The following is a 21,184-nucleotide window of genomic DNA, read 5'->3' on the forward strand; positions in this document are numbered from 1 at the left end:
GGGGAGAGAGGGAGAGAGGTGGGGGGGAGAGGGAGAGGTGGGGGGGAGAGAGGGAGAGGTGGGGGGAGAGAGGAGAAGGGAGGGGAGGGGAGAGAGGGGGGGAGAGAGGGAGGAGGGAGAGAGGGTGGGGGGGAGGGGAGAAGGGGCCTACAACTTTATTTTTGGTGCTGTTTCTAATCACTGGCAGTGTGATGCTTGGATTTGTACTACTTGGGCATTACTTTGCAGTGAGGTACATGTAGTAAAACTACAGAAGAAGTTGCTGATGTGTAGCTTCATTCTTTTGTTGTGATGCAGGCCATGAAGTGTGAATACTAACTCCTCGATCACACCTACAGTGTCCTTGGCGTTTTGGTACATCAGAAGTACATTCATTTCCAATGGAACGCTGTGTTAGCCTTGCAGCGTTGCATTGCAGAGGCAGTTTCAGTGCTTTCTGTGTGGTACATACATTGGATTTATCTAACGAATGCATCAAATTGTGTGCGTAGACAGCTTGACAGAAATGGTAGCAGAAGGTGAATGTTGAACTTTTGTTGCCCACATATCCAGATGACGCTGAATACCATTTGGCGCAATAACACTGTCGGTGTGATCAAGGTGTATGTAAAATGTAGTTTATGACGATAACCTGAGTGCATGCAGCATTAGCCTACCACATATGTCCCTATAACAAATTATTACATCAAGGTATTTTTTACTAAAACTCACTCCATCATTTTTGTTTTACTGCCTTTTGAATAAAAAAAAAACTATTTGTTTTCAACTCCTGAGCGGGGTACATCGGCCTAACAAAGGCAACGTCATACCTTTTTTTAGGAGGAGTCTTCCAGCCGTCAATCATCAAAGTTGTGTCACCGGTGCGAGGAGGAAGGATAAGGAACTCCCGATGACAGAATCTAAACTCTAAACTGGAATAAACCTCGTTTGTCCTCAAGTTATTAGTGAACATTTCGCTTAAAAAAGTGAAGTAATCAACGGCGGGCTTGTAGCCTATTAATCATTGGACGATACGTCTACGGATAGTTTGTACGCTACCTTTTACAGCACCGATGTCAGATGCGCCATCTCCATGCGCGACAGGATTGCAGTTTTCTGAAGGAGAGTTTTCGTTTTTTGGGGGGGGTGACGACTTGGAGACAATTAACTTCATGATGAGAGAACGAACCTGGATTTAGGATTCAAAGACAAGGTAGCTATGATTGTTTACGATTATTAATGGGATTTTATTAGCCATATTGAGAGTTTACTAATCTAGTTTCTCCAATATCCAGTCTGAATATTTCGTTTTCGTCAAACGTATTTCTGATCGCTTGACTCACGTCTTTGCGCCCTCTGTCCATTTCTCTTGGAAATTCGGAGTTCGCTTGTGCGTAGTGGTTGCAACTCAAACATATGTTATCTGTGGAAATCAGTCATATGGTCAAATATTTTCCTAGGTTAATACGCAGACGTCTCGTTTTCTTCATGGGCACATTGCAAGTTTATTTGACTAAGTACGATAAAGAGGAGGAGGAGCATAATGAAACCCGTAGTGGAAATTCCTTCCCGACAATAAGTAGTCTATGCTTCTAAAATACTGTCGAAACCGGCTGTAGAGGTAGTGGATTATCAACAGTCACTCACCAGATGGACAGTTCAGAGGGCAGCGAGTAGGATACAGAACGCTCAGATAGAAAACCAACTTACAGAACAGCTGAGAACTACTCTATACATAAACAACAGGAGAGACCAGACAGACAGCTCTATAGGCTACATTTCTATCGTCAGAGTGTTGCATCCCACACGGAATAAGCAGTAGTAGTTTCCAGAGTTCAGTATCATGAAATGACGTTACTGTAGTAGACTGAGTGTCTCTGGTGCAGTGAGTACAGAACTCTCACATACTTTTGTTGTATAAACAGGCACAGTTCTATACATACCATCTCATACCACCCCATTGCCACAGTTTAACACCCAAATGGTCTGTTTTTCATGTGCTGTACACGTTAAAATAGGGAATATCCCTTTTTTGAGATAACATAGTTAAATAAACCCTGCTAGCATTTGTCTTTTGGTGACATTTTTACAACCAAGGTCATTTTTTTTACTTTTGAGTCAACCATTACAACTGGAAATGCCTGGCCGTTTGGGGGAGTGTCTAGCAACAGTATCCATAGAATAGACTTGACACATATGTACCTAGTTACAAACCCAGAGTGGAGATGTCCAATAGAGTGACTGTGCTGCATGAAGGGAGCTGTGTATACTGGTAGACAGGGACCAGGAGAAGGATCCAGACAGAGGAAGACTGATCATGAAGGGAGCTGTGTATACTGGTAGACAGGGACCAGTAGAAGGATCCAGGCAGAGGAAGACTGATCATGAAGGCAGCTGTGTATACTGGTAGAAGGATCCAGACAGAGGAGGACTGATTATGAAGGGAGCTGTGTATACTGGTAGACAGGGACCAGTAGAAGGATCCAGACAGAGGAAGACTGATCATGAAGGGAGCTGTGTATACTGGTAGACAGGGAGCAGGAGAAGGATCCAGACAGAGGAAGACTGATCATGAAGGGAGCTGTGTATACTGGTAGAAGGATCCAGACAGAGGAAGACTGATCATGAAGGGAGCTGTGTATACTGGTAGAAGGATCCAGACAGAGGAAGACTGATTATGAAGGGAGCTGTGTATACTGGTAGACAGGGACCAGTAGGAGGATCCAGGCAGAGGAAGACTGATCATGAAGGGAGCTGTGTATACTGGTAGACAGGGACCAGGAGAAGGATCCAGACAGAGGAAGACTGATCATGAAGGGAGCTGTGTATACTGGTAGACAGGGACCAGGAGAAGGATCCAGACAGAGGAGGACTGATCATGAAGGGAGCTGTGTATACTGGTAGACAGGGACCAGGAGAAGGATCCAGACAGAGGAGGACTGATCATGAAGGGAGCTGTGTATACTGGTAGAAGGATCCAGACAGAGGAAGACTGATCATGAAGGGAGCTGTGTATACTGGTAGAAGGATACAGACAGAGGAAGACTGATCATGAAGGGAGCTGTGTATACTGGTAGAAGGATACAGACAGGAAGACTGATCTGATACAGAGGTAGAGGGAGGAGCCTGAAGCTAACACAGACACACAAGCTGTGAACCAGGGTTCCCAAACCAGGATAACCTGGGAAGACCCAAATACGCTGAAGGTGAAACCCACGTCGCTGCTCTGCTAACAGCTTCCTCCACTGTCCCCCTTAGTGGGAACAAACCAGTAGTCCTCTGACTGCCCTCCTCCACAACTATCAACATGTTATGCTCTAGAAAAGGACCCAATTTGCTAGTTCCGTTAGCAACATTTCAAGTTAGCTGTGAAGTGGTCTTACAGTATGTTATCTGTTACAAAGGCAGACCCAGCTAGATGTAGCAGTTATGTACTAGTCTGGTGTGTTTAGGGCTGAGGAGGCTCACCCTGGCTGACGTTGTGTTTTATGTCAATGACCTGGTATTATTCATATTCAGTTCGTCCTTAGTTTGTTCATCTCGTGTTTCCAGGGTCATTTGTCAGTGAGGGGCTGACCACAGCCGGGGACAGGTAGTTACAACAGCCCCTGTGTCCTCATGCAGCCGGGGACAGGTAGTTACAACAGCCCTCGTGTCCTCATGCAGCCGGGGACAGGTAGTTACAACAGCCCTCGTGTCCTCATGCAGCCGGGGACAGGTAGTTACAACAGCCCTCGTGTCCTCATGCAGCCGGGGACAGGTAGTTACAACAGCCCTCGTGTCCTCATGCAGCCGGGTACAGGTAGTTACAACAGCCCTCGTGTCCTCATGCAGCCGGGGACAGGTAGTTACAACAGCCCCCGTGTCCTCATGCAGCCGGGGAGAGGTAGTTACAACAGCCCTCGTGTCCTCATGCAGCCGGGGAGAGGTAGTTACAACAGCCCTCGTGTCCTCATGCAGCCGGGGACAGGTAGTTACAACAGCCCTCGTGTCCTCATGCAGCCGGGGAAGGTAGTTACAACAGCCCCCGTGTCCTCATGCAGCCGGGAACAGGTAGTTTCAACAGCCCCCGTGTCCTCATGCAGCCGGGGACAGGTAGTTACAACAGCCCTCGTGTCCTCATGCAGCCGGGGACAGGTAGTTACAACAGCCCCCGTGTCCTCATGCAGCCGGGGACAGGTAGTTACAACAGCCCCCGTGTCCTCATGCAGCCGGAGTAGAGCCTTTTAGGGCAGGGCAGCTGGCTGCACTTCCATGGTCAACTGACTCTCAAATTCAGGAATTTAACATGATGACGCAAAGGCAATTAACACCTGACAGAGAGAATATTGTCAGGGTTCACACACACACACACACACACACACACGTTATGTTCTTCTATCCTCGTGGGGACTTCAAATATATTTCCATTCCAAATCCTATTTTCCCTCATCCTTACCATGAACTTAACCCGTAAACCTAACTCTTAAAGCTAACCCCTTAAACTAATTCTAATTCTAACCCTAACCACTAAACCCTTACACTAATTCTAACCCTAACCACTAAACCCTAACCCCTTACACTAATTCTAACCCTAACCACTAAACCTTAACCCCTTACACTAATTCTAATTCTAACCCTAACCACTAAACCCTAACCCCTTACACTAATTCTAACCCTAACCACTAAACCTTAACCCCTTACACTAATTCTAACCACTAAACCCTAATCCCTTACACTAATTCTAACCACTAAACCCTAATCCCTTACACTAATTCTAACCACTAAACCCTAACCCCTTACACTAATTCTAACCACTAAACCCTAATCCCTTACACTAATTCTAACCACTAAACCCTAACCCCTTACACTAATTCTAACCACTAAACCCTAACCCCTTACACTAATTCTAACCACTAAACCCTAACCCCTTACACTAATTCTAACCACTAAACCCTAATCCCTTACACTAATTCTAACCACTAAACCCTAATCCCTTACACTAATTCTAACCACTAAACCCTAATCCCTTACACTAATTCTAACCACTAAACCCTAATCCCTTACACGAATTCTAACCCTAACCACTAAACCCTAATCCCTTACACTAATTCTAACCCTAACCACTAAACCCTAACCTCCTAAATTTAAATTAGCCTTTGTCCTCAGGGTGCTGTGGGAATTGTCAGCACGAGGGTTAATTTTCCTTATTTTACTATCCTTGTGGGGACTTTTGGGGATTTGAATGTCCCAGAACCAGCATGTTCTTCAGTAGAGGTTGGTTGCTCTTATGCAGGTATCTGTGTAAAACACCACTGTAGGACTTTGGTCAGATGTTTTTAATACAAACATACTTAAAATACAGTAGTGACTGTGTCCATTTTTTTTGTCATGTGTATGTGGTCACATGAGGGAATTGAACCCTTGACCTTTGGCTGCTAGCGCCGCTCAGAACCACATGAGTACCACCAATAGGGCTGGGCGATTATGGCCCAAATATCATATTTCTATGGCGATATGTTACTCTGTTTCTATGTTTCTATGTTTCTGAATGAGTTTTATGACTAGTGCCTGGACCCTAGACCGGCAACACATGAATTATAGGTGTTTTTAAATGGTCTTTCTTCATGCTAATGGGTTTTCCACTCAACCCAGCCAGGACAGAACTGACAGCGAAGTAGTCCAATTAGAGTTGAACTTTTCAGTTATTTAACACAGTATAAAAATACCTTTTCTTTTTCTTCTATAGAGGGTATTGTACCAATCTGTAGCTCCATACCTGTATACTGGGACTCGTGATACAGGGTCCTTGTATGTGTCTTCATTCATGTGTATTTTATCCCTCCTGTTATTACTTTGGGAAGGACTCGTAAGGAAAGCATTTATCGCTGATGTCTAAACCCTTTAGATTCACCACGTGACAAATACATTTTTTTAAAATTACATTTTAATATATCGCCAAGATCTAACCACCAATAGGAGCACAGAGCACATATCTGACTGCCGTCCATACAAGATCTAACCACCAATAGGAGCACACAGCACATATCTGACTGCCGTCCATACAAGATCTAACCACCAATAGGAGCACAGAGCACATATCTGACTGCCGTCCATACAAGATCTAACCACCAATAGGAGCACAGAGCACATATCTGACTGCCGTCCATACAAGATCTAACCACCAATAGGAGCACACAGCACATATCTGACTGCCGTCCATACAAGATCTATCCACCAATAGGAGCACAGAGCACATATCTGACTGCCGTCCATACAAGGCTTTGGCTATACTGCACTAGATTGAGACGGATGCTAACTGGATCGAACTGGATTTCTGCATCAGTCAGGCTGAGTATCCTAACGAAGACCTTTTTGAGGAACATCGTGTGACCCGTTTTAGTTCCATCATACCAGACTAAAGGAACAGGGAAGTGTTAAAACGCCTGGTCAATATCATCATCGTTGCCATGTCGTTCCTCTTTTATACACGCGTGCAGACACACAGGAAGTAGGAACCGTTAGAACAGGATGTTTGGTGTCCGTTCTACTAGAGCCAACCATCCTTATTGTTCTTAGAGATGACTTTTATATGAGCTCTGTCTCGTCTAGAGTCATAAAACACAGACACCTTTTGAGGAGAGAGATGATGGTAGGAAATCCTGCTTCCGTGTGTTCTGGTAGAGAGGGCGTGGGGGAGTAACCTTCACTAACATGTCTTGTAAATGTTCATTTGAAAGGTGATTGTTGCGTTAGTCCCACCACCTTCTACTAACAGGTTTTATCCAGTGGCTGTTCAGTGTCTTGTTTGACCGGCCTTCTACTCCCTCACTCTGACTACTTCTGGGGCTGGGTTGAGGCAGCAGGATATTGGGCTTGGGGGAGGGAGAGTGTTTTGGGAAAACACAAACTCATGAGCAAGTGCAGTTCACACACCCTTTAATAATGGTCAGACATGTGGCACAAACACTTGGATGATCAGGACACACACCCTTTAATAATGATGTGGCACAAACACTTGGAAGATCAGGACACACACCCTTTAATAATGATGTGGCACAAACACTTGGAAGATCAGGACACACACCCTTTAATAATGATGATGCACAAACACTTGGAAGATCAGGACACACTCCCTTTAATAATGATGATGCACAAACACTTGGAAGATCAGGACACACCCTTTAATAATGATGATGCACAAACACTTGGAAGATCAGGACACACTCCCTTTAATAATGATGATGCACAAACACTTGGAAGATCAGGACACACACCCTTTAATAATGATGTGGCACAAACACTTGGAAGATCAGGACACACTCCCTTTAATAATGATGATGCACAAACACTTGGAAGATCAGGACACACACCCTTTAATAATGATGTGGCACAAACACTTGGAAGATCAGGACACACACCCTTTAATAATGATGATGCACAAACACTTGGAAGATCAGGACACACACCCTTTAATAATGATGATGCACAAACACTTGGAAGATCAGGACACACACCCTTTAATAATGATGATGCACAAACACTTGGAAGATCAGGACACACTCCCTTTAATAATGATGATGCACAAACACTTGGAAGATCAGGACACACTCCCTTTAATAATGATGATGCACAAACACTTGGAAGATCAGGACACACTCCCTTTAATAATGATGATGCACAAACACTTGGAAGATCAGGACACACTCCCTTTAATAATGATGATGCACAAACACTTGGAAGATCAGGACACACTCCCTTTAATAATGATGATGCACAAACACTTGGAAGATCAGGACACACTCCCTTTAATAATGATTTTTTTATTTTTTTATTTCACCTTTATTTAACCAGGTAGGCAAGTTGAGAACAAGTTCTCATTTACAATTGCGACCTGGCCAAGATAAAGCAAAGCAGTTCGACAGATAAAACGACACAGAGTTACACATGGAGTAAAAACAAACATACAGTCAATAATGCAGTATAAACAAGTCTATATACAATGTGAGCAAATGAGGTGAGAAGGGAGGTAAAGGCAAAAAAGGCCATGATGGCAAAGTAAATACAATATAGCAAGTAAAATACTGGAATGGTAGTTTTGCAATGGAAGAATGTGCAAAGTAGAAATAAAAAAATAATGGGGTGCAAAGGAGCAAAATAAATAAATAAAAATTAAATACAGTTGGGAAAGAGGTAGTTGTTTGGGCTAAATTATAGGTGGGCTATGTACAGGTGCAGTAATCTGTGAGCTGCTCTGACAGTTGGTGCTTAAAGCTAGTGAGGGAGATAAGTGTTTCCAGTTTCAGAGATTTTTGTAGTTCGTTCCAGTCATTGGCAGCAGAGAACTGGAAGGAGAGGCGGCCAAAGAAAGAATTGGTTTTGGGGGTGACTAGAGAGATATACCTGCTGGAGCGTGTGCTACAGGTGGGAGATGCTATGGTGACCAGCGAGCTGAGATAAGGGGGGACTTTACCTAGCAGGGTCTTGTAGATGACATGGAGCCAGTGGGTTTGGCGACGAGTATGAAGCGAGGGCCAGCCAACGAGAGCGTACAGGTCGCAATGGTGGGTAGTATATGGGGCTTTGGTGATAAAACGGATTGCACTGTGATAGACTGCATCCAATTTGTTGAGTAGGGTATTGGAGGCTATTTTGTAAATGACATCGCCAAAGTCGAGGATTGGTAGGATGGTCAGTTTTACAAGGGTATGTTTGGCAGCATGAGTGAAGGATGCTTTGTTGCGAAATAGGAAGCCAATTCTAGATTTAACTTTGGATTGGAGATGTTTGATATGGGTCTGGAAGGAGAGTTTACAGTCTAACCAGACACCTAAGTATTTGTAGTTGTCCACGTATTCTAAGTCAGAGCCGTCCAGAGTAGTGATGTTGGACAGGCGGGTAGGTGCAGGTAGCGATCGGTTGAAGAGCATGCATTTAGTTTTACTTGTATTTAAGAGCAATTGGAGGCCACGGAAGGAGAGTTGTATGGCATTGAAGCTTGCCTGGAGGGTTGTTAACACAGTGTCCAAAGAAGGGCCGGAAGTATACAGAATGGTGTCGTCTGCGTAGAGGTGGATCAGGGACTCACCAGCAGCAAGAGCGACCTCATTGATGTATACAGAGAAGAGAGTCGGTCCAAGAATTGAACCCTGTGGCACCCCCATAGAGACTGCCAGAGGTCCGGACAGCAGACCCTCCGATTTGACACACTGAACTCTATCAGAGAAGTAGTTGGTGAACCAGGCGAGGCAATCATTTGAGAAACCAAGGCTGTCGAGTCTGCCGATGAGGATATGGTGATTGACAGAGTCGAAAGCCTTGGCCAGATCAATGAATACGGCTGCACAGTAATGTTTCTTATCGATGGCGGTTAAGATATCGTTTAGGACCTTGAGCGTGGCTGAGGTGCACCCATGACCAGCTCTGAAACCGGATTGCATAGCAGAGAAGGTATGGTGAGATTCGAAATGGTCGGTAATCTGTTTGTTGACTTGGCTTTCGAAGACCTTAGAAAGGCACGGTAGGATAGATATAGGTCTGTAGCAGTTTGGGTCAAGAGTGTCCCCCCCTTTGAAGAGGGGGATGACCGCAGCTGCTTTCCAATCTTTGGGAATCTCAGACGACACGAAAGAGAGGTTGAACAGGCTAGTAATAGGGGTGGCAACAATTTCGGCAGATAATTTTAGAAAGAAAGGGTCCAGATTGTCTAGCCCGGCTGATTTGTAGGGGTCCAGATTTTGCAGCTCTTTCAGAACATCAGCTGAATGGATTTGGGAGAAGGAGAAATGGGGAAGGCTTGGGCGAGTTGCTGTTGGGGGTGCAGTGCTGTTGTCCGGGGTAGGAGTAGCCAGGTGGAAAGCATGGCCAGCCGTAGAAAAATGCTTATTGAAATTCTCAATTATGGTGGATTTATCAGTGGTGACAGTGTTTCCTATCTTCAGTGCAGTGGGCAGCTGGGAGGAGGTGTTCTTATTCTCCATGGACTTTACAGTGTCCCAGAACCAAGGGCTATATCTGTTCCTGGTTCTAAATTTCTTAAATGGGGCATGTTTATTTAAGATGGTTAGGAAGGCATTTAAAAAAAATATCCAGGCATCCTCTACTGACGGGATGAGATCAATATCCTTCCAGGATACCCCGGCCAGGTCGATTAGAAAGGCCTGCTCGCAGAAGTGTTTCAGGGAGCGTTTTACAGTGATGAGTGGAGGTCGTTTGACCGCTGACCCATTACGGATGCAGGCAATGAGGCAGTGATCGCTGAGATCTTGGTTGAAGACAGCAGAGGTATATTTAGAGGGGAAGTTGGTTAGGATGATATCTATGAGGGTGCCCGTGTTTAAGGTTTTGGGGAGGTACCTGGTAGGTTCATTGATTATTTGTGTGAGATTGAGGGCATCAAGTTTAGATTGTAGGATGGCTGGGGTGTTAAGCATGTTCCAGTTTAGGTCGCCTAGCAGCACGAACTCTGAAGATAGATGGGGGGCAATCAGTTCACATATGGTGTCCAGAGCACAGCTGGGGGCAGAGGGTGGTCTATAGCAGGCGGCAACGGTGAGAGACTTGTTTTTAGAGAGGTGGATTTTTAAAAGTAGAAGTTCAAATTGTTTGGGTACAGACCTGGATAGTAGGACAGAACTCTGCAGGCTATCTTTGCAGTAGATTGCAACACCACCCCCTTTGGCAGTTCTATCTTGTCTGAAAATGTTGTAGTTTGGAATTAAAATGTCTGAGTTTTTGGTGGTCTTCCTAAGCCAGGATTCAGACACAGCTAGAACATCCGGGTTGGCAGAGTGTGCTAAAGCAGTGAATAGAACAAACTTAGGGAGGAGGCTTCTAATGTTAACATGCATGAAACCAAGGCTATTACGGTTACAGAAGTCGTCAAAAGAGAGCGCCTGGGGAATAGGAGTGGAGCTAGGCACTGCAGGGCCTGGATTCACCTCTACATCGCCAGAGGAACATAGGAGGAGTAGAATAAGGGTACGGCTAAAAGCTATGAGAATTGGTCGTCTAGAACGTCTGGAACATAGAGTAAAAGGAGGTTTCTGGGGGCGATAAAATAGCATCAAGGTATAATGTACAGACAAATGTATGGTAGGATGTGAATACAGTGGGGGTAAACCTAGGTATTGAGTGATGAAGAGCGAGATATTGTCTCTAGAAACATCGTTGAAACCAGGAGATGTCATTGCATGTGTGGGTGGTGGAACTAATAGGTTGGATAAGGTATAGTGAGCAGGACTAGAGGCTCTACAGTGAAATAAGCCAATAAACACTAACCAGAACAGAAATGGACAAGACATATTGACATTAAGGAGAGGCATGCTTAGTCGAGTGATCAAAAGGGTCCGGTGAGTGGAGAGGTTGGTTGGTGATTTAGACAGCTAGCCAGGGCATCGGTAGCAAGCTAGCATAGGATGGAGGTCTGTTGTTAGCCACCTCCTGCGCTCCGTCAGTAGATTAGTGGGGTTCCGTGTGGTAGAGGGGATCAATCCAAATCACACAACAACAACAAAAATAAAAACAATAGATATAGTTATAGAGGCCCAAGAGGCCCCATGATGATGCACAAACACTTGGAAGATCAGGACACACCCCCTTTTGGAGCGGAGACGGGTGTCAGCTGTATCTGAAGTGTGATAGATGTATTGTGTGTGTCCCAGGCTTCGTCCCAAATGGCATCCTATTCCCTAAATAGTGCACTACTTTTGACTAGGGCTCTAGGGCCCAGTTCCCTAGAACACGTCCACTGAGTGTACAACACATTAACGTCTTCCTAATATTGAGTTTGAGGGTTTCTTGCTCAGTTTTCATGGTCAGGAAACTTCAGCCTTATGGTCATTTTATATTGTTTACTACGTCTTTACTAACATAAGTTATGAGCCCATGTAATTTAGTAATTTGTTAATAATTATATATATTTATTTACTTAACCACCAATGCAGTTAAGAAAACTGTGTTAAGGGCTTGTAAGGTAAGCATTTCCCTGTAAGGTTTACACCTGTTGTTTACAGCGTATGTGACATAACCATTTGATTTAACTATTTAAAGTTAAAACTATTTCTGGGATATCATCTGATCTCTTTCCCGGAGCTGATGGGCAGAATTCCAGAGGTTTTCTAGCACATTCCAGGACTGTATGACTGCTTGTTGTGGTCTGTGTTTCTAGGAATACCATTGGGCCATGTCTGTACAATATTATGGCTGAGTGTGTGTGTCACTTCTGGTACATTTTTAAACGACAAACCTTTTTATTTTGTAATGGATAAAATAGCATCAAATTATTGTCCATCTTAATCATAACTGTTCAGATGTAATGTTTAAAAAAACGTTTTCCAAGACCATGAACATTTTTATCATAACTAGTTCTCATTACTGTAACATGTTCATAACCTGGATTTAATTAGTCAATTATTTATGTTTTAAACTATTAGTCATATAAAGAACGATTATCCGGTGAATGAACTCATCCGGATTGACTGACCTTCATGTCTCAAAGTAATGATGCGCTGTCGTTTCTCTTTTCTAATTTGAGCTGTTCTTGCTATAATATGGACTTGGTCTTCTACCAAATAGGGCCATCTTCTGTATACCACCCCTACCTTGTCACAACACAACTGATTGGTTATCTTCTGTACACGCCCCCTACCTTGTCACAACACAACTGATTGGTTAGTTATCTTCTGTACCTTGTCACAACACAACTGATTGGTAATCTTCTGTACACGCCCCCTACCTTGTCACAACACAACTGATTGGTTATCTTCTGTACACGCCCCCTACCTTGTCACAACACAACTGATTGGTTATCTTCTGTACACGCCCCCTACCTTGTCACAACACAACTGATTGGTTATCTTCTGTACACGCCCCCTACCTTGTCACAACACAACTGATTGGTTATCTTCTGTACACGCCCCCTACCTTGTCACAACACAACTGATTGGTTATCTTCTGTATACCACCCCTACCTTAACCAATCAGTTGTGTTGTGACAAGGTAGGTGGCGTGTACAGAAGATAACCAATCAGTTGTGTTGTGACATCTTCTGTACACGCCCCCTACCTTGTCACAACACAACTGATTGGCTCTAACGCATTAAGAAGGAAAGACATTCCACAAATTAACTTTTAACATGGCACACCTGTTAATTGAACATCATTCCAGGTGACTACCTCATGAAGCTGGTTGAGAGAATGCCAAGAGTGTGCAAAGGGTGGCTACTTTTTGAACAATCTCAAATATAAAATGTTTTGATTTGTTTAACACCTTTTTGGTTACATGATTCCATATGTTATTTAATAGCTTTGATGTCTTCACTATTTTACAGTGTAAGAAATGATGAAAAACCCAGGAATGAGTCGGTGTCCAAACGTTTGACTGGTCGTGTAAATATTTTTACGTTCCATGTCGGAATTATCCCAAAGGGTTAAATGGATTTTCTGACTCAGTAAAGTTACTTTAAGATGATTTCATCCTGAAATGCCATTATCACAGATATTTACTTGTATTGGTTTTGTGCTGTAAATGCAACAGAGCTGGAGACCGTGACCAGGTAAACACCTCAGCATGGATTTCTGTATACCTATATGTCCTTTGTGTGACCCAAACAGTTCCAGGTGCTGACTAACAGATACAACTGTAGGCTATTAAACTAGACCCAACAGAATCAACTGTAGGCTATTCAACTAGACCCCAACAGAGTCAACTGTAGGCTATTAAACTAGACCCCAACAGAGTCAACTGTAGGCTATTAAACTAGACCCCAACAGAGTCAACTGTAGGCTATTAAACTAGACCCCAACAGAGTCAACTGTAGGCTATTCAACTAGACCCCAACAGAGTCAACTGTAGGCTATTCAACTAGACCCCAACAGAGTCAACTGTAGGCTATTCAACTAGACCCAACAGAATCAACTGTAGGCTATTCAACTAGACCCCAACAGAGTCAACTGTAGGCTATTAAACTAGACCCCAACAGAGTCAACTGTAGGCTATTAAACTAGACCCCAACAGAGTCAACTGTAGGCTATTCAACTAGACCCCAACAGAGTCAACTGTAGGCTATTAAACTAGACCCCAACAGAATCAACTGTAGGCTATTAAACTAGACCCCAACAGAGTCAACTGTAGGCTATTCAACTAGACCCAACAGAATCAACTGTAGGCTATTAAACTAGACCCCAACAGAGTCAACTGTAGGCTATTAAACTAGACCCCAACAGAGTCAACTGTAGGCTATTAAACTAGACCCCAACAGAGTCAACTGTAGGCTATTAAACTAGACCCCAACAGAATCAACTGTAGGCTATTAAACTAGACCCCAACAGAGTCAACTGTAGGCTATTCAACTAGACCCAACAGAATCAACTGTAGGCTATTAAACTAGACCCCAACAGAGTCAACTGTAGGCTATTAAACTAGACCCCAACAGAGTCAACTGTATCAGCTGCCACTCATTTGTTGGGTAAATCACCAGTGTTTCAGCATCATCTTGTATTCATCTTTGAATGTCAGTGTAATGTCCTCATTAACACAGTTTATATCAACGTCTTGTCAGATGTTTTCCGACCTCAACAGTAGTGTTTTATTTAAACTTTTTAACTAGGCAAGTCGGTTAAGAACAAATACTTATTGACAATGACGGCCTACGAAAAAGGCAAAAGGCCTGCTAAAAATATAGGACAAAATACACATCACGACGAGACAACACAACATGAAGAGAAACACATGACAACACAACATGAAGAGAAACACATGACAACACAACATGAAGAGAAACACATGACAACACGGCATCGTGGCAACAACACATGACAACACGGCATCATGACAACAACACATGACAACACTGCATCGTGGCAGCAACGCATGACAACACTGCATCGTGGCAGCAACGCATGACAACACTGCATCGTGGCAGCAACGCATGACAACACTGCATCGTGGCAGCAACGCATGACAACACTGCATCGTGGCAGCAACGCATGACAACACTGCATCGTGGCAGCAACGCATGACAACACTGCATCGTGGCAGCAACGCATGACAACACTGCATCGTGGCAGCAACGCATGACAACACTGCATCGTGGCAGCAACGCATGACAACACTGCATCGTGGCAGCAACGCATGACAACACTGCATCGTGGCAGCAACGCATGACAACACTGCATCGTGGCAGCAACGCATGACAACACTGCATCGTGGCAGCAACGCATGACAACACTGCATCGTGGCAGCAACGCATGACAACACTGCATCGTGGCAGCAACGCATGACAACACTGCATCGTGGCAGCAACGCATGACAACACTGCATCGTGGCAGCAACGCATGACAACACTGCATCGTGGCAGCAACGCATGACAACACTGCATCGTGGCAGCAACGCATGACAACACTGCATCGTGGCAGCAACGCATGACAACACTGCATCGTGGCAGCAACGCATGACAACACTGCATCGTGGCAGCAACGCATGACAACACTGCATCGTGACGACAACACTGCATCGTGGCAGCAACGCATGACAACACTGCATCGTGGCAGCAACGCATGACAACACTGCATCGTGGCAGCAACGCATGACAACACTGCATCGTGGCAGCAACGCATGACAACACTGCATCGTGGCAGCAACGCATGACAACACTGCATCGTGGCAGCAACGCATGACAACACTGCATCGTGGCAGCAACGCATGACAACACTGCATCGTGGCAGCAACGCATGACAACACTGCATCGTGGCAGCAACGCATGACAACACGGCACCGTGACAACACTGCATCGTGGCAACAACGCATGACAACACTGCATCGTGGCAGCAACGCATGACATCACTGCATCGTGGCAGCAACGCATGACATCACTGCATCGTGGCAGCAACGCATGACAACACTGCATCGTGGCAGCAACGCATGACAACACGGCACCGTGACAACACTGCATCATGGCAACAACGCATGACAACACGGCATCATGGCAACAACGCATGACAACACGGCATCATGGCAACAACGCATGACAACACGGCATCATGGCAACAACGCATGACAACACTGCATCATGGCAACAACGCATGACAACACGGCACCATGACAACACTGCATCATGGCAACAACGCATGACAACACTGCATCATGGCAACAACGCATGACAACACTGCATCATGGCAACAACGCATGACAACACTGCATCATGGCAACAACGCATGGCAACACTGCATCATGGCAACACTGCATCATGGCAACACTGCATCATGGCAACACTGCATCATGGCAACACTGCATCATGGCAACACTGCATCATGACAACACTGCATCATGACAACACTGCATCATGACAACACTGCATCATGACAACACTGCATCATGACAACACTGCATCATGACAACACTGCATCATGACAACACTGCATCATGACAACACTGCATCATGACAACACTGCATCATGACAACAACACATGACAACACTGCATCATGACAACAACACATGACAACACGGCATCATGGCAGCAACACAACATGGTATCGGCACAAAACAGGGTACAGACATTATTGGGCCCAGACAACGGCACAAAGGGCAGAAGGTAAAGGCATTACATCATGCAGAGTGTATGATAGTGTAATGTCAGGAAGAGTCCACTTCACAGGTCAACAATTACAACATTGTGCTAAATGTCTCAACATCCAATGAGGGATAAGATGAGCGCCACAAATCAGGAAATGACTTGGTGCTTATCTTTTCTAATCATTTAGGATTGTTGACATACAGCTGGATCTACAAAATAGATCTAAGGATGAGGACATTTGTTGACAGACCACTTTTAAGTTCTGAAAACAAAACGCTTGATTTAAGTGTGTGTGTATTATTATTATTATAGCCTCTAAATCAGGGAGGTCAACTTTTATAGGCTCACGGATCAACTTCCAGAAACAACCCCCGACCTTTTGGAACACCGAATAGTAGATTAGACCAAGTGCCATTTTGAAGTGTTTGTCCATCAGCAATAGTTCTCTTATGTCTGTCAGTCACTCAGTTAGTCATGTCAGCTACCATGTTTCTGTTGTTGATTTGTACGTTATTCTCGTAGTGCTGAGTGATTTAACCAAACTCTCTTTTTTTTTTTGGGCGGGGAGGGGTTATTTAACAACTAATTGACCGACATCGGTTCAGTTACTTGAATTCCATCTTAGTTTTTTGTGTGAGCCCAGCGCTAGACTTCATTCACCAGAGAAATCAAGTCAAGAATGATGTGGGACGCTGGGCTGCAGGGAGTTGTTTTCATTAAGAAAATATTCACCCCAGTTCAGTGGAGAAACTTTAACTAATTACAATGACCATAATCCTTTGCGACAGTTTTTCCCAGCTCTGAGAGGAAGAGGCGACCCGAGAAGTTTCACTTTCGCCAAAATCTGGCCTAAATAAGCCCAATGCATTTATATAGGCTTATATTGAACATGGATTTGTCACCTGCCTTCCTGCCTTTGGGAGAACGACTCCCATGAGCGTCTCCTCATGGTAAACACTTCTCTGGATGGATAGGCCTATGAGCGTCTCCTCATGGTAAACACTTCTCTGGATGGATAGGCCTATGAGCGTCTCCTCATGGTAAACACTTCTCTGGATGGATAGGCCTATGAGCGTCTCCTCATGGTAAACACTTCTCTGGATGGATAGGCCTACACTTTATTTATGCCTGCTACGTTATGTTATTTACACAGACTTCGAGAGAGCAATGAACACAACGACGAGAGAGAGGGACGGACACAACGACGAGAGAGAGGGACGGAGATGACAGTTTTTGAAAGTATACCTCATCTACATTGAAGAACTAGTGAAAGGATTTTGTCAGAATTATTTCATATACATTTTCCTAATTCATAGTAATTTTCTATTTGGACCTGACAGACAATTGAATGTTCATTAATAATTTTGGCTTTGGAATTTCCATTAAAAAGCTAAAATCATTAATGTCATTATTTCATAATATATTTATGGAAAAAAATGTACTTCCAGGATACGTCCACCATATTCCTGAGACCGTCACATGATTCACTTCCTGGATACGTCCACCATATTGCTGAAACCGTCACATGATTTCCAATAAGTCCAGATGGAGAAGAGATGATGCACAATGGGAGAATCTCAATTGCATACTCCTCACATCCTCTCGTAATCTCCCTCCTCGCTTCCTTCTCAAAACCCATTGGAGGAGAAGGTCAGAGGGGAGAGACATCTGGTTTTCTCATCCAAAGGGTTTTTGAGGAGGAGAGAGGACGCGAGGAGTATCTAATTGAGATCCTCCCATTGTCTGGCTGGACAACTCTCCTAACAAGCTTCATTCAGCATGACATCCTTCTGCTTAGACTCCAGTTGCATTGCACACGATGAAAAATGATATTTTGCATTTCAAACTAATCCATTTTATTATTCTTCATCAGCCAACAGCCAGAGCAGTATTATGGTCAGAGGTAATGAGGGTGTGTGTTTGAGTTAGACTTCCTTCCTGCTGTTATCTTGTATAATTGTTTAATGAGGACTTTGGCTGCGACTCCAGTCTTCAGAGACTGATTTAGGGCTTATTCAAGTTGAAGAGAGTTCTAGCAGAGGCACCGTGATGAGATTCAAATGTACATAATATTGACATAACTTTTCAATTTACATTAGCAACGGACTCTCCTGTGCCTGCCGAGAGAGTGTTTGGGGGCTTGGCAACGGACGTTCTTGCGCTGTAGTTTTAAAATGTACTGTAAATATCCCAGTAACGAAGGCAACTTTTCATCTCAACCATATATTTATTTTTTACTTTTTTAAATTTCACCTTTTTATATAACCAGGTAGGCTAGTTGAGAACACCTTTATTTAACCAGGTAGGCTAGTTGAGAACACCTTTATATAACCAGGTAGGCTAGTTGAGAACACCTTTATATAACCAGGTAGGCTAGTTGAGAACACCTTTATATAACCAGGTAGGCTAGTTGAGAACACCTTTATTTAACCAGGTAGGCTAGTTGAGAACAAGTTCTCATTTGCAACTGTGACCTGGCCAAGATAAAGCATAGCAGTTCGACACAAACAACACCACAGAGTTACACATGGAGTAAACAATAAACAAGCCAATAACACAAACAAGGAAAGGCGGCCAAATGAGGTGTTGGCTTTGGGGTTGATCAGTGAGATACACCCGCTGGAACGTGCTCTACGGGAGGGTGTTGTTATGGTGACCAGTGAACTGACATCAGGCAGAGCTTTACCTAGCGTAGACTTATAGATGACCTGGAGCCAGTGGGTCTGGCGACGAATATGTAGCGAGGGCCAGCCGAGTAGAGCATACAGGTCGCAGTGGTGGGTGGTATAAGGTGATTTGGTAACAAAACGGATGGCACTATGATAGACTGCATCCAGTTTACTGAGTAGAGTGTTGGAAGCTATTTTGTAGATGACATCGCCAAAGTCGAGGATCGGTAGGATAGTCAGTTTTACTAGGGTAAGTTTGGCGGCGTGAGTGAAGGAGGCTTTGTTGCGAAATAGAAAGCCGAATCTAGATTTGATTTTGTATTGGAGATGTTTATGAGTCTGGAAGGAGAGTTGGAGATGTTTAACATGAGTCTGGAAGGAGAGTTTACAGTCTAGCCAGTCACCTAGGTATTTATAGTTGTCCACATATTCTAGGTCGGAACAGTCCAGGGTGGTGATGCTAGGCGGGCGGGTGCGGGCAGCGAACGGTTAAAAAGCATGCAGGTGGAGGCCACGGAAGGAGTGTTGTATGGCATTGAAGCTCGTTTGGAGGTTAGTTAACACAGTGTCCAAAGAAGGGCCAGATGTATACAGAATGGTGTCGTCTGAGTAGAGGTGGGTCAGGGAATCACCCGCAGCAAGAGCGACATCATTGATGTATACAGAGAAAAGAGTCGGCCCGAGAATTGAACCCTGTGGTACCCCCATAGAGACTGCCAGAGGTCCGGACAACATGCCCTCCGATTTGACACTCTGTCTGCAAAGTAGTTGGTGAACCAGGCGAGGCAGTCGTCAGAAAAACCAAGGCTATTGAGTCTGCCGATAAGAATGTGGTGATTGACAGAGTCGAAAGCCTTGGCCAGGTCGATGAAGTACTGTGCAGCCGTCTATCTTTTTTCGATGGCGGTTATGATATCGTTTAGTACCTTGAGCGTGGCTGAGGTGCACCCGTGACCGGCTCGGAAGCAGGAGGAAGCATGGCCAGCCATTGAGAAATGCTTATTGAAATGTTCAATTATAATGGATTTATCAGTGGTGACCGTGTTACCTAGCCTCAGTGCAGTGGGCAGCTGGGAGGAGGTGCTCTTGTTCTCTATGGACTTTAGTGTCCCAGTTGGAGCTACAGGATGCAAATTTCTGCTTGAAAACGCTAGCCTTTGCTTTCCTGACTGACTGCGTGTATTGGTTCCTGACTTCCCTGAACAGTTGCATATCGCGGGGACTATTCGATGCTATGGCAGTCCGCCACAGGATGTTAAACTCTTCACAAGCATGTGCAAACAATTAAAGTGTTCATATTCTCATCCATAACGTTACACTCATTACTTTTTACCTTCAAGACGAGAGCACAGTTACTAAAGCGAACAAAGTCTTCGTCAAGTAACGTTAGCCGATCAAACATGAGTGATTAGCCCCCCCCGCTCCTCATACAAATATAAGGTACAGTAGGCCTACCTTACAACTATATAAGGTACAGTAGGCCTACCTTACAACTATATAAGGTACAGTAGACCTACCTTACAACTATATAAGGTACAGTAGGCCTACCTTACAACTATATAAGGTACAGTAGGCCTACCTTACAACTATATAAAGTACAGTAGGCCTACCTTACAACTATATAAGGTACAGTAGGCCTACCTTACAACTATATAAGGTACAGTAGGCCTACCTTACAACTATATAAGGTACAGTAGGCCTACCTTACAACTATATAAGGTACAGTAGGCCTACCTTACAACTATATAAGGTACAGTAGGCCTACCTTACAACTATATAAGGTACAGTAGGCCTACCTTACAACTATATAAGGTACAGTAGGCCTACCTTACAACTATATAAGGTACAGTAGGCCTACCTTACAACTATATAAGGTACAGTAGGCCTACCTTACAACTATATAAGGTACAGTAGGCCTACCTTACAACTATATAAGGTACAGTAGGCCTACCTTACAACTATATAAGGTACAGTAGGCCTAC

General features: G+C 44.3%; 1 protein-coding gene across 1 annotated transcript in view; it reads left to right on the plus strand.

Annotated features, from left to right (window-relative positions):
* The first annotated feature begins 822 nt into the window (after window positions 1-822).
* Window positions 823-21,184, plus strand: part of LOC109881291 (N-acetyllactosaminide beta-1,3-N-acetylglucosaminyltransferase 2) — a 44,425-nt gene continuing 24,063 nt past the window's right edge. Inside the window, exon 1 of the mRNA XM_031817547.1 lies at window positions 823-1,192. The gene's annotated coding sequence lies outside the window, so the exon portion shown is untranslated. The remainder of the gene's footprint in view (window positions 1,193-21,184) is intronic.

Source organism: Oncorhynchus kisutch, unplaced genomic scaffold (assembly GCF_002021735.2).
Source record: "Oncorhynchus kisutch isolate 150728-3 unplaced genomic scaffold, Okis_V2 scaffold1066, whole genome shotgun sequence".
In the NCBI taxonomy this organism is placed as follows: Eukaryota; Metazoa; Chordata; class Actinopteri; order Salmoniformes; family Salmonidae; genus Oncorhynchus; species Oncorhynchus kisutch.